At 42.2% G+C, this 14543-nt stretch overlaps 1 protein-coding gene across 12 annotated transcripts in view; it reads left to right on the top strand.

Annotated features, from left to right (window-relative positions):
- The first annotated feature begins 2113 nt into the window (after positions 1-2113).
- The window catches only part of mbnl2 (muscleblind-like splicing regulator 2), a 77634-nt gene continuing 65204 nt past the window's right edge, over positions 2114-14543 (top strand). For 11 of the 12 annotated variants that reach the window (XM_061798703.1, XM_061798780.1, XM_061798770.1 and 8 more), the window contains exon 1: positions 2114-2362. The gene's annotated coding sequence lies outside the window, so the exon portion shown is untranslated. Of the gene's footprint in view, positions 2363-6317; positions 6648-14543 lie in introns of those variants that run through there. The other variant, XM_061798695.1, reaches the window with a different exon arrangement.

Raw genomic sequence — 14543 nt, 5'->3', positions numbered from 1 at the left:
TACAAACAAACTCATTCACACCTACGGGAAATTTAGAGTCTTCAAATAACCTACCCTGCATATTTTGGGGATGTGGGAAGAAACCGGAGTGCCCGGAGAAAACCCATGCAGGCACGGGGAGAACATGCAAACTCCACACATGCGGGGCTGGGATTTGAACCCAGGTCCTCAGAACTGTGAGGCCGATGTCCTAACCATTTTTACACCGTGCCGGCTCACCAAAGTACTGTCAAGCAATAATGTATTTATCCCTGACACCTACTGTCATTCTTCAGACAAAGTGTAAGGTCTCCTTCGAATGGCATTCTGCCTTGACCCCGACAGAGCAGCATGCATCTGCTCTGTGCATTGTTCATGCACTCAATGGGAAGCACACGGCAAGGACAGCAGTCGGTGGGTCTAAATTTGTGTACTCATTCCAGACATATTTTTAACTTACTATACACTCAGACACAGTATGCGCTCGTAGGAAAGGCTCGTCAAATCAATTAATTAACACAATAGCATTTTACGCACCGGAATAAAATGTGTATCATTTATCTGATAAACTTTACTTTGCCACGTATATTGTGTTACAAGTCAAATATTATTTAGTTTTACTGTATCTTGCATAGTCACACCTACACAGTCCAGATCAGCTAATTATCAATAATACTATATTTAATTTACAATCTTGGAGATGTATTTAGGCGGCACGGTGGCCGACTGGTTAGAGCGTCAGCCTCACAGTTCTGAGGTGCGGGGTTCAATCCCCGTCCCCGCCTGTGTGGAGTTTGCGTGTTCTCCCCGTGCCTGCGTGGGTTTTCTCCGGGCACTCCGGTTTCCTCCCACATCCCAAAAACATGCATTGGAGACTCTAAATTGCCCGTAGGCATGACTGTGAGTGTGAATGGTTGTTTGTTTCTATGTGCCCTGCGATTGGCTGGCAACCAGTTCAGGGTGTACCCCGCCTCCTGCCCGATGACAGCTGGGATAGGCTCCAGCACGCCCGCGACCCTAGTGAGGAGAAGCGGCTCAGAAAATGGATGGATGGATGGATGGAGATGTATTTATTTAACAATATGGTTATTATTGGAGCTATAGTTTGCAATACTGTAGTGCAACCGTGAGGGGTGAAATATTATTTTTTGTTAGCTATATAATGGGTGCAAAATATTACAAACATCTGCATTGAAGTTCTGCACCACTGCAGACTACAACCACTTATAACCTATTGTTTAATTAAGACATCTATGAAAAATGAGCATTATTATAATAGTATAATGATAATTAATAGTGGTACTGTTCGAGTTTGTGTATTGTATTGTGAGGATGTACAGTAGTTGTGACCATGTAGTGACTTTAATAGTGTAATATCTGTAACTCTGAGTGTGGGGCGGGCCTGGTGATTGACGGTTGTGACGTTGACAAATGATAGCGCAAAGGGACATTTCAGCTTCAACGTTGGCTCAAGTTAGTCAGTGTGTGTGTGTGTGCGTGTGTATGTGTGTGTATGTATGTGTGGAGTGACTTGGTGTGAGTTGTAGCAGATAGCAGCTCTTGAATGAACCGAAGTGCTTCAGTGACTGTGTCGTCCTGGATACCTTACGAGGACATTACAAAATACAATTTTCGTTAGGTAGAATTATTATTATTATTATTATTATGGCGTAACTTTGGCCTACAGGAAGTTTTTGGGCGTTAAAGGTAAATGTGTTTTTACAGTATCTTGCGCAATAAATTGAATGTGTTCCCTTCATTTCATTTGACAGACAATGACTTGTTCGGAAATCAGTGGTCACATCTTTACCCTCAGGGAGATTCAATGTTGTTTCCTAGGCAACAAGCACCCCCCCCCCCCCCCCCCCTTTGCCCTTGCTTCTGCTGGACTGAACCATATGTATAGTAGGGTGGTGTTATGTGTCGCCTTTGTTCAATGTTTCTTTATTGCCGAGCTAATGAACTACGTGTGTAAAATAAATACGCTACTAAATAACCAATAGACGGAAATTATCGTAATATGTGCTTATTCTCTTCTTGCAGATGTGTTCATACAGTTTTGACGCGTGGAATATCCCCCTCCCTAGCGTGACGCATTTACAGTCGTCCGTGAACTGTCAAAATCGCTTGTTGCTTCCTCCTGAGCTTTAAAAGTGGTGAGCAAGCTAGCGAGCCTCACGTCAGCCACCCACTAAAACACATTTGGAACGTTTTAAAAAAAGAAGTGACCTGCCGCAAACTAGGGGGAGGTCTCAGGATGGTCGTCTTTGCTTGATGTCATTTGGCCGGCCGCGGCTCCTGCACTTCCGACCGACCGACCGACCGACAGACAGACAGAGTAGCGGCTGCCACGCGCAGCTGGATGTGACAGGTTCGCCATCAGGTAAGCGGGAAGGAAGTTAGCTTAGCCATTAGCTGCTTTTGCTCTTTCCCTCAATACCTACGTTAATTAACCGTCCACTTGGCGCTCATATAAGGTAATGGAACAAGTGAAAGTCACTCGTCCCTCTGCATTCTTATTTACTTTCGCTGAACTGGACAGTATAAACTCATCATCGATATCAAGCAGTTGCGTTGCTGCATTAAGTTCACAATGAACAACATGCTGGTTATTGTGACGTACGATTGCAAATGCAAATGGAATAACGGCTTCATGATCATATTTAATTGCTGCTAACGATACAAATGAAAGTGCTTCAGAGATACGAGTTTATAGGCACGCAGCTCAGAGTAGCGTCCACGCCTTTCTCATGTAAATGGGTTTTGATTTTAGGTGAAATAAATCCTCTTCAAAATGTCATTACTTAATAGCCATGTGTGAAACGGGTACCAGTTCTAGTTCCAATAAACAAGAAGAATGATGAAGCTCCCTTTACCAACACTGACAGTACTAAGTAGTAGTAGTACCAGGAAATTAGGATTGTTTGTCAAAAGTAGAAATTAATGCAGTCTAGTGTCCATGGTGGATTTCAGATTCAATTACAGAAAATAAACTATACAGTCGGTGTATACTGAGCGGTTGATGGAATGGGGTTTGAGCGGAAGTAAACACAACTCAATATTGCTTGATGTTTGATTAGAGCTAATAATAGAAAAAGACAGCTGCCTTTTCATTGATCTGTGTTTAGTGGCCTATTTCTGAGCCTACTTTTCTTTGTCATGATTAGCCAGCCATTTGTGTGTTTCTACACGTTTTATCCGAGGGACATTCTCACACTTTTATTTAGAAATCAAACTGATTCAGGTCTCAGAATTCCTATATGCAATTAGTTGCAAGTGAGCCAGGCAGGCTTGGGGTCAAACAGGGCAGGAATAATAAGAGGGGAGGGGATACTATAAAGGAAGGAAGTGGCTCAGCTTGTTTGTCTGCCAGGCTTTTGTTTTCTATGGTTTGTTTTCCTGCTGGAAAAAGCTATTTAAGAGAGAGGCAGCCTGCAGAATTGCCGGGGAAATTTGACGTAAGCAGCAATTGTTATTACCCATTATTTAGGAATCACCAACTGAAATAAATCTACCAAGATTGCAACCTTTTACTTTGATCCCAAATGTTCACTTACTCGATGTATATACTCGATAGATTGCACGCACTGTTCGCAACAGATGTAAAAGTAGTGGACACTGCCATGTTCAAAATAAGGTTTTGTGCGAGGGGTAGCGCTGATTCTTTCCACCATGGAACATTAGGGAGGGCACCTCAAGTGCAAAACTAAGTTTGAAGTGATGGAAGTATGGATGGTTAGGGGAAGAAGCAAACCAAAATTACCTAGTTACAGAAAACAATTATATCTCTCTGATCATTTTAGGGAAGCCAGCAATCTCATAAAAGCCATGTTTAGTTTGTTATAACTTGTCACGAGTGCATGGCAATTGGATCTATCTGCCATGCTGCCTGATTGTGCATTTACACACACACGTGTGAAAAAATGTCTGTGGTACCATTCTCAGGGCATTGAATCTATCCCAACTGGACTGTTGTGGTTGTGAAGGCATTTCATCTCTCATCTGAGAAGGCTTCATCAGTTCATGCAACAAGGCTTAGGACAGCAATAGCCTGGTTAGAGGAAAAATGTCTTTCAAGACAACCAGAATACTCCAGTTGCGATCGGTTCAATGCCCTGCAAATGAAATTACATGGAGGACTGAGGCTATTCATAGGCATGTTCTCTGGCACAAATTGTCACAGTGAAGGAAGCTGAAAAGAGTTTTGTCATAGGTGATATGACACAACTCCTTCTTGTGACCTTAGAGCATTCAGAAGTTCCAAAATTGCATTGCTGAATATATGATATAAAAACAACAATTGTTTCTGGCATTTCAAACATGTTATCGCGAGTGGAAAAGAAACATTTTTCCTGTCACCTCTCGTTTTGGACCTGCTTTTCAGACGCAGTATTTAAAGATGCAAAATTTGCATCGGAGTTGCTTCGCAATATTTCTCATGTTTATTAAATCGCATTGCATGTCTAATTTATATCTTTGCATATACAACTACCAAAATTCGCAAAATGAACAGCTCATCAATTTTGTGTTTGGCCGATGCTATCCTATTTGTATCCATTTAGTAGATCAGCTGTCACATCTGGTCGCGTGCACCATCTAGTTTTTGCCCGGTTTCGCACGTGCAAACATATAGTAAATCAAGCTGTTGGAAGGAGCGAGGGTACATGCATGCAGTATAACAATGATACTATTTTCTTGGAAGATGTGTGAATACAGCACTGGTGCTATGGTCTCTGAGAGTGCAGATATCCATTTGTGATACCATGATCTTGAAAGGTGAGACAGCACTAATACTAGAAGTCTCGGAAGGTCAGTCACATTGTAACAGAGTGTAAAGGCCTCTTTATACTCCCGTGGTTGCGCGGCTGACAACGCCCGCATTGCATCACGTGACTGATGAATTGGCCCGCGCGGCCTCTCTGCGTAGCTTGATGCGCACATGGCAAAAATTTTTGCTGCGCGTCGAACGCCGTGGAGATCATCTCTCGTGATTGGTCAGTTTTAGTCACATGCTGTGATGACATACTCGGCGTGCCCCTTGGTTCTACGTACCATCTACGCCGCTGCCTTCTCGATCGATTTTGCAGCATAATTAAATGTATCATCTTGACATCTAGCAGACACTGTTCCACGGTCGCCATTGTTGTTGCTTTGTTCCTTGTTACTGAAAGGAAAGTAAAAACTGCTACTGGAAATGGCCCAAAAAATGCAGAGGACACTCCACCCTGCGGTGTCCTAGCCAATACCAGCCGTAGCGACACACCCGACTTGGAGGTGAACTGCAGTACATTTTCAAAACCGCGTGCGTCGGTTGCGCTCGAGTATAAAGGCAAACTACGCGCGGGACAGCCGCAGTGATGTCAGCGCGGTTGCCGTCTGTGCGAGTGTAACGAAGCCTTAAGACTGTGTTTTCCCACCCAATGACGGCAAGTCCTCTTAATCTTCCCAATACTTTACTCCAGTAAACAATTGAATGAATCTCTTTCCAGTGGAGAGATCACTGCCAGCTTGTTAATTAGGTTTGCACATCCCGGAATTGTAAAGCATGTTTAGCCCACCAATATCAACGAAACACCCAGGCTGCCGTGTCATTCACAGCCTTTGTTTTAGACTGTATGAGACTCAGACTGACTGTACAGCTGTTCGATTGAATCTGGATTTCTGACTCATCAGTTCTGTGACACCCCGGCTTCACAGGCATGCCATCAATTGGATGGCGGGTGGTGGGGTGAACTGGGTGGACCGACCTGCCAGCAGTAACAGAAACGTTCAACGTACTGCGATTATCCAGTCTAACAAACTCAGATTTATGATTTAAATTCTGTGTGAACGAGAGCTTAGCGGACCAGAGGAAGAGAGATGTGAATGATTGGAGTGTCTGTCTGGATGATGAGGGGAGGAGGTGCAGCGCACTTGTTTCCTGGGGGGATGGTGTGACATATCAATAGAACACAGACAAGGACGGAGAGGATCTTCCTTATGGACTTAATGGTGGTGCATTGAGAGATGCATGAAGAGTTTCTACACCTATTCGTTCAACATTACATGGCTTTGACCGACAGGAATGACAGCGTCTAGCTTGGCAGGGCATGAAATTGGGGAAATACCTCAACAAGTTAGCATTCAGAGGATGTTACTGTAAGCGCAGTTTCACTCCATTGCCTACTCTCTTCCAATAGGAAGGCACAGCCAGCATTGATTCATAGCTGCTCTTCTCCCATTGGCTGGAGCTTTGAAAGGGTGGGGCTGTGTCTCATGCTGGTGGGCAGGAAGGGGCTGGCTTTAGTGTGCGTGTGTGTGTGTATTGGGGGCGGGGTGTGGGATTGCTGGGAATGTTTCAGACAAATAGTTGAAGTCGGCACTCTTCTGCTTCCTGCTTGCACATCCAACTGCCTGCCCGCCCGCTTGCCTGCCTGCCTGCTTTCCTCGGTCTTTCGCTTGCTTGCAGCGTGGCTGAGCGTGAGACAGATATTGAGAGGGAACCCGTGTCGGCATGGACCTCTGGCTGCGGCATTGGGCAGCGTGCGAGGAATGACAACAGTTCACATGGTCATTAACTCCAGTTGCTGAGGCATACAGCCGCACTGTCGCTGTAACACAGTGCCCCACCAGGTGCCTCCCGTGTTGGGGACAGCAGACAGCCAAGCTCGGGGAACCGCTGAAATGAGGTGGGAAAGCACAGTCATTTTTCAAGAGTTTGCTGCAGTGTGCTGCAGACCAGTTCAGGTGGGAAGATGGGGAATGTTTTATCTGTGTGAGAGTTTGAGGCTGAAAATTAGAACCTCCCAGTTAGGACCATTACTGTAGTTTCCAGTGCTGTAATGGGCTTTCTGCACCAACTCCTGAGAGGAAGGTGAGGCATTATCACAGCAGTGGATTCACTCTGCCAACAGTGCAAATGTCAGGAGCTCTTTTTTTTTTTTTTTTTTTGGCCACATGGGTTACATATTTTTCACGTGTATGTGTGAGCCATCGCTGCTGGTTATAGTGGCTTGAAAATATTGAACATCATATAATTTTTGCAAAACAATATGCAAGAGCCATCAATAATTTTCTTTGCCATTTTACTATGCACAGTCTTTTGAGTGAGAATGGGCTGTCATTCAAATGTTCCAAACTCTGTGCTATATCTGGGCATGCTTTGGTGCATGCTAAAAGGTCAAGTGGGCATCATACATCTGGCAGTGCAGCAAACGGATCTAAAGAAGAAAGGATATGAACATTTCGTACAAGATAGTGACCAAAATGGTGTCGGTTTACAGTATTGTCACAATATTGCTAAAAGAAATGTAAAACTAATAAGATTTTACGTAGACGCACAAACCGATATCGTTGCAGTTTTATTTTTCATAAAAAAACTTACTTCTCTCAGTCATGCTAAATACAATAGTGACAATAATTAAAATGTAACTGTGAAAGTACTCCATCGGAAACTTGTTGGTTAACCGTAAACCATTTCATCCATAAAGCGGAACCGGTGTGACAATATACGACCCCTAAGCATACTCAACAGTCTTAACGATGTAAAAAATAGGAAAAATTGTCAAAGGTAAGCGATGCCGTGCACTAGTTAATTTTTTTTTTAAATAGTCGCTATAGGGGTAGGAAAAGTCGCTAAACGACGAAGACGCTCATTTGTCATGACTGCTTTCGTAAACTACAGCTTCACTCTGTTTGCAGCCATGTCGTGTTTGTGACTGCATGTCTGTGGGCACATGCTTTGAACTATGAATGTTGGAAAAAAATAATCGTCCTGACAAATAAATCAAATCAGTTGATACAATTGATTAATCACCCAGCTCTAGAAGGTATTAATGTATTTTTTGCTTTTAACTTAACATTTTAATGTACAACATAGTTCAGTTTAATATTACGATATATACTGTATATCGTAGTGCGACACACAAAGATGTCTACTGTGCGATATATACGGTAACCTTGTATTATTTATATCTTTACTTTGATGTGTTCATTTTTGGGTTACTTTGCAATGTGGCGTCCGAGATGGTAACACAACAGTCGCCTTTCTATCACGTCATCCTTTGTGCCTCACTATCCAAGCATAACGCTTAATCCAACAGAAACTCAAATGTAACAGTTGGATTAGTGCTATGCGATTATAGACAAAATTTTATATCTCGAAACTGGTAATTTTATCCCTCAATAACTATATATATACACCAAATTTTCTGGTATGTTTCTGTAAAATTTCATGAAATTAATGGTAGTTTTCTCTTATCGTTTCTCCATGCATTTATAAAACGTATTTTATATTGAAAACATGATAAAATGTAAAAAAAAGTAATTAAAAATGTTATAAAACACAAATATCCAGTGGCCAAAAAATACCATTCATAATATCAGGTAGTACAGTCAATTTTCAAGCAATGCAATCAAGTGCAAAGATTTAAAATAAATACAGTATCAATAACATTACACGCTTCATGTAACATTCAAGTATGCCTGCCATTTAACCAGTAAAGTGCTACTAAATTCAGGTCACCTTTAAGATGAGTTTAATATAGTTAGTCTATGCAGACGTTTTGTGTGACAAGAGCAACTTTAGATGCCCACCAACTTGGACACGACACTTAATGCCATTTCCACCAGTGACTGAAGCAATACTACTACTTGGCGGTAGCATGTTTACATCACCCACAAATAACCGTGCTGCATTGCTAGCGGAGCATAGATGTAAACAACATTGTACATTATACTAGATTACAACAACAGTGTACATTCTTTAAAAACTGGTTGTACTACCGCATATTTTGAATGGTATTTTTCCGCTCGATATTTGTGTTTCATTGTATTTTTATTGATCAGTTCTTCATTTAATTGTGTTTTATGTATACAATATCCATCCATCCATTTTCTGTACCGCTTATCCTCACTAGGGTCGCGGACGTGCTCGGGCCTATCCCAGCTATCTTCGGGCGAGTGGCGGGTATACCCTGAACTGGTCGCCAGCCACACAGGGCAGACATAAATAAACAACCATTCCCACTCACCTACGGGCATGCATGTTTTTGGGATGTGGGAGGAAACCGGAGTACCCGGAGAAAACCCACCCAGGCACGAGGAGAACATGCAAACGCCACACAGGCGGGGCCGGGATTCGAACCCCGGTCCTCAGAACTGTGAGGCAGATGTGCTTGTATATAATAATGTGTTTTATAATTAAATAAGATAAAGTTGTGATTAATGTCATGTAATTTTAAGGGAAACTCTTATATCGGGATATATATCGTTATCGGGATATAAAATTACTTATATTGGGCTGTAAGTTTTGTCTATTTTACTTTCTATATACTTTCTTTACAGTATTTGACATGGACAATGCAGTCAAACAGTTGCAAGCTTGCAGCTGATGTGATGCACAGTGTGGCCACCCTTTTTTTTTTTTCCTGTAGACTAAAAACATAAAGACTGGGTTAGATATCAAAAGAGGAATATTAGACGTGAGCTCGAGTTCAGCTTTAATTACCAGGTATTTGCAACTGGATCAGATGCACAATTTAGAAGATCACTTGATTAATCCCATTTTTAGTGTGGGTCAAAGTTGCAGAACATGTAACTGACATTTGTTCGGCGTGTGGGTCCTATCACATTGATCATTCGAACAAATAGTGCTGAATATTTACGTTCAGATTCAGGTTTTGCCTGTGAAAATCATATTTGCAATATACAGTACTAGTAAGCGGTTTAACCAACATGAAAATTAGAGAGCCATCTATGGGTGAAAAACAAGCAATTGCTATGCTGTCAAACCCAAATGTTTTCAGTTTACCACAAAAATTAAGGAAGTGGTCTCATCTTCCCACTTTTGGAGGGTACAGTAAAATAGCTTACAACCTCTTTTTTTCTTGAAGGAAAAAAAAATCAATGTTCATAGAAGTTCAATTCCATTCCATTTTCTGTACCGCTTATCCTCACCAGTGTCGCGAGCGTGCTGGAGTGAATAATTAAATTCAATGAGCTGCAGTTTTATCTAGATTCACACCAAAATGTTATTTCTTGCCATGTTCTCTATCTTGGTGTTAGGTATTGAAAGTTGATGAGAACTGTTTCCTAAGTTAACAATTCCATGGAATAAGGGTTTCAGGAGTTCTCTCATTGAGACTATTTGGAATAACAATGTTATTGTACATGTTACACAGTGCACGCAACCAGTGGACCAGGTGGCATTTATAGAGTTGTCAGGCCTACAGGTGGTATTCATAGACTACATCACTCTAACCATTTTGAGTAAGGGTGCCTAATTGCCACCAAACATTTTAACGCAGTCAAAACGTGAGTAATTTTAACTAATGCAATGCATTCTGGGAAAGTGTGCATGAAAATTTTCCTGGTGTTACAATAAAATCCGCCCTGCCAGAAACGGCAACCGGAAGTTTCACTTGGCCTCTTTAGGGTCAATATGGTGCGATGCATGCATGGAGCTACACATTTCTGTAAGCTTAAAAAAACAAAAACAAAAAAAAAAATAGAATAAATTTTAATACTTGTTTTTCCTAGATTAGGAAGACTATATGCCTGAGAGTATTTTTGTATTAATTGTCTATGTGTGTGCGATTGGCTGGTGACCAGTTCAGGGTGTACCCCGCCTCTCGGCCGAAGATAGCTGGGATAGGCTCCAGCACACCGTGACCCTTGTGAGGATAAAGCAGTACAGAAAATGGATGGGATGGCTGTCTATGTGTAACTACGGCGGCACAGTGTGCATGTGTAACAATGGTGCCACGGTGATCGACTGGTTAGCACATCTCCCTCACAGTTCTGGAGACCGGGGTTCAAATTCCAGCCCCCCCTGTGTGGAGTTTGCATGTTCTCCCCATGCCTGCGTGCATTTTCTCCGGGTACTACGGTTTTTCCTCCCACATCCCAAAAACATGCGGGGTAGGTTAATTGAAGACTCTAAATTGCCCGTAGGTATGAATGTGAGTGCGAATGGTTGTTTGTTTAAATGTGCCCTGCGATTGGCTGGCGACCAGTTCAGGGTGTACCCCGTTTCTCGCCCGGCGATAGCTGGGATAGGCTCCAGCACGCCTGCGACCCTAGTGAGGATAAGTGGAACGGAAGATGAATGAATTGTGTAACTACAGACATGCCACAAAAGCAATGGTGGACGAAGGAGCATAAGATAGTCAGTGGCGAAACGAAGATGCTTTAGAACTGATAAAAATAAGAAAATGTTGGCTGCGGTTGCACAAAAACCTTGAAATTGCCACAAATGCGTCATGACGAGACCTACATAAGGGGCCGTATTGACTTCCGTAAACATGGCGCCTCGTGTGTGCACGCAAGCTCAATGTGACGTCCTGTTTTGTGCGCATTCCGTCCTCCGTAGAAGTCGCATTTGTTATTGTAATGTGATTACATAAAAAGATAGTGTTTAACAATAAATCCGAATTGGGCATCATGCCCTGCAGTGTGAACTCGGGGTGGGCGATATGGGGGTGAAATCTGGCAAATAACTTTATTTATTTATAAATCTTTTACAATAAGAAAAATGGTGTAACTTTCTACTTCCTTCCCTGGACATTTATCCAGGACACTCCACAAGAATACTGTATGGCAATATTTATGTCCAGGCTGTATACAGGAGACTATGCCAAATCAGGTTTGCGTAATTGTATCTGAGTTAAATCTTTTGTTTAAATAACTGTAAACATGTGTCCAAAAAATAAGATGACATCAAAATGTAACCCTAATTAAATATTTTAAACCAAATAGACAAGTTTGTCACTATAGCACACACTGTATTGTACAAATTTGGCCAGAAAACTGCCGAAAGAAATGTAGTTGATGGCATTCTTTAGGTCTTGCCAAACTTTACGTGTTTTTGTCATATAGTATGTGTTTGCTAAATGACTCAGTGATGGTTTTCTGAATGTGTTTTGCAGATTTTCTCATCTTTTCTGTACCGGAAGTTGTGGATGGATGGCTCGGTTGTTTTCTTTTAGACAGATTATGAATACTCGATAATAGTAAAAGTGCACATCGTTAAAGCAACATTTGTGATTATATCGAAGGCAATATAGACTTTACACCGATTTTATTGGCCTTATCTGTATCGGCCGATAATTAGCATTTTATGCTGATCGGCTTTAATGTCGTCATTCGCCGAGCCGATCATTGAGCAAAAGACATTGACTCCGCGTCGCCATCGTGCACAATATATTTGAATCCAAAAGCTAGTTTATTTTTAGCCTTGTCCGCGTGTCTTTTGGCATAGTCCTGTAAATATCTGACGGCCAATAAATTAAAAAACAAAACAAAAAAAAACATGTCGGCGGTGTGAAACAGACAACACGTAATACATGTAATGTAATAAATTTGCTCTTTCACGATTGCACTATACCAGACTACTACAATAAAATCTTGTATTCCGATACCACCGCATTTTTCTGATCACTGGGCTTCATCGTGTCAACACAAACGCGACTGGATACACTCGTTACCATGGCGATGACAAGAATGATGGATTGCACCACGTGTTTGTAAAAACAAAATGGGGCAAAAGGTGTGTTGGTTGTCACCGGTGCTTAGGAGAGGACGTTAGTTTTAAGGCTTGCTTGAGGTATGTTCCCGTACTTTTAATACGATACGGCTCGCAAGCAGGCAACAAAAACGTTATGTAGCCTAGCAATATATACGTGTATAGCGCCCACCCTTAGTGTGAACTTGTCTAAAGATCTACACCCCATGAACAGGTACATACACCAAATGCAGCCTATTTTGGTGTTTAAAATGTAAGCATGATGAAATGTGGTAGGTCATTTCATCGAACAAAGGAGGAAGGCCTGGCTCATATCATGAACAAGGCCATTTGGGTCACGAGCTAAGGCTATTATGATGTGCAGCACACCAATCTGCTGACTCTGTAAAATGCTTCTTCTGAACGTTAGCTTAGTCTTTGTGAAGTCACACTCACTCGTCCTTATGGTACTTGATAGTCAACCGCAGAAGCGTAGGCTTTTAGCAAATACAATTTCATAAGCACTGTATTAAAGCCACATGGAACTGCACAGTATAGACCTGTTCTGTTTCTCTCTGAGAGGAGGAAGGGTCAAAAGGAACATGTTGCAACTGAACACACCACTGACGTCAGCTTGAAAGTTAGGTTTGGCTTACTAGAAACAAAGGGTATTTAAAAAAAATAAATAAATAAAAAATAAAAAAAAATCTTGCACACAATTTCTTTGTTTTTCTTGAAAATGTGGTCCAGCCTTGAATAACGTTGACCACTTTTACCTCTTGGCCATGCAAATGACTCCACAGCAGTGGTTTTCGAACATAAATTGGAAATAAGTGGAAATGCAGCCACACGGATGGATGGCCATGACTACTTATGTCACAATGTGTGTTTCTACGTAGTGTACGCATTTCTACAGGCCACACTTGGCTAATAAACTAGTCATAATGCTAACAATGAGCAAAAGTAGCAAAGATTAACTGCAACACACAGTCATCGAGCGCACATACTGTATACTAGATGAATGGGTTACATATGAGGTATTCAGAGGTCAAGCCAATGACTTTCACTCGAGACACCCCAGTTCCGCTGACTCTCATACAATTAAGCAGGCTAGTAAGATAATGCCCTTGCCAGCTGGCCTTAGTAAGCGTCAGTAATCCATAAGGTATCGTACTGTGGTGCATTCCTACATGTCCTGCTTCACAGGTCACACCTTATTTCCCCTTTACTGGTGACACAGCGATGCACACTAACACTAAATTTAGAAATGTAGTCCTACACAGGTGAAATAATGTCCAATGTCCAGGATTATTGGCAACATCCACTGGATTTGAGTGCATATTGAATCTGTTAGAAATGATATTTAACATCATTGCATTCACTGTGGTGGCACGGTACGCGACTGGTTAGAGCGTCTGCCTCACAGTTCTGAGGACTGGGGTTCAATCCCCGGCCCCGCCTGTGTGGAGTTTGCATGTTCTCCCTGTGCCTGCGTAAGTTTTCTCCGGGCACTCCGGTTTCCTCCCACATCCCAAAAACATGCATGGTAGGTTGATTGACAACTCTAAATTGCCCGTCGGTGTGAATGTGAGTGTGAATGTTTGTTTGTTTGTATGTGCCCTGCGATTGGCTGGCAACCAGTTCAGGGTGTACCCCGCCTCCTGCCGAAGATAGCTGGGATAGGCTCCAGCACACCTGCGACCCTAGTGAGGAGAAGCGGCTCAGAAAATGGATGGATGGATACATTCAGTGTGAGTGTGTTAATCTCAGATCAAAACATGGAGTGTTGGACCGTCTGTCCTTTACTTCCTTTATTGTTGGCTTTTCCTGAAGACCACTGGCTAAACTCAGTGTAAACAAAGCCAGACACCAGCAAGAGGTAAGATAGGCTAAGCCAAAACAAGTTTATGCTGTCTGAGGACCTGAATATGACCAAACCAAAGCTGCATGCATTACCTATGCTGGAGTAGTCTAAAGCAATCATTGTTGTCAAGTTTTACATCTAGAATGACAATTTTTATGACCCTCATGTGTTCCTCCCCAAAAACTAAAACTATGTGAGTGATGTGTTCCCAGGCCACAC

This window comes from Phyllopteryx taeniolatus, chromosome 1, assembly GCF_024500385.1.
Source record: "Phyllopteryx taeniolatus isolate TA_2022b chromosome 1, UOR_Ptae_1.2, whole genome shotgun sequence".
In the NCBI taxonomy this organism is placed as follows: Eukaryota; Metazoa; Chordata; class Actinopteri; order Syngnathiformes; family Syngnathidae; genus Phyllopteryx; species Phyllopteryx taeniolatus.
This window is presented reverse-complemented; position numbering and strand designations above follow the sequence as displayed.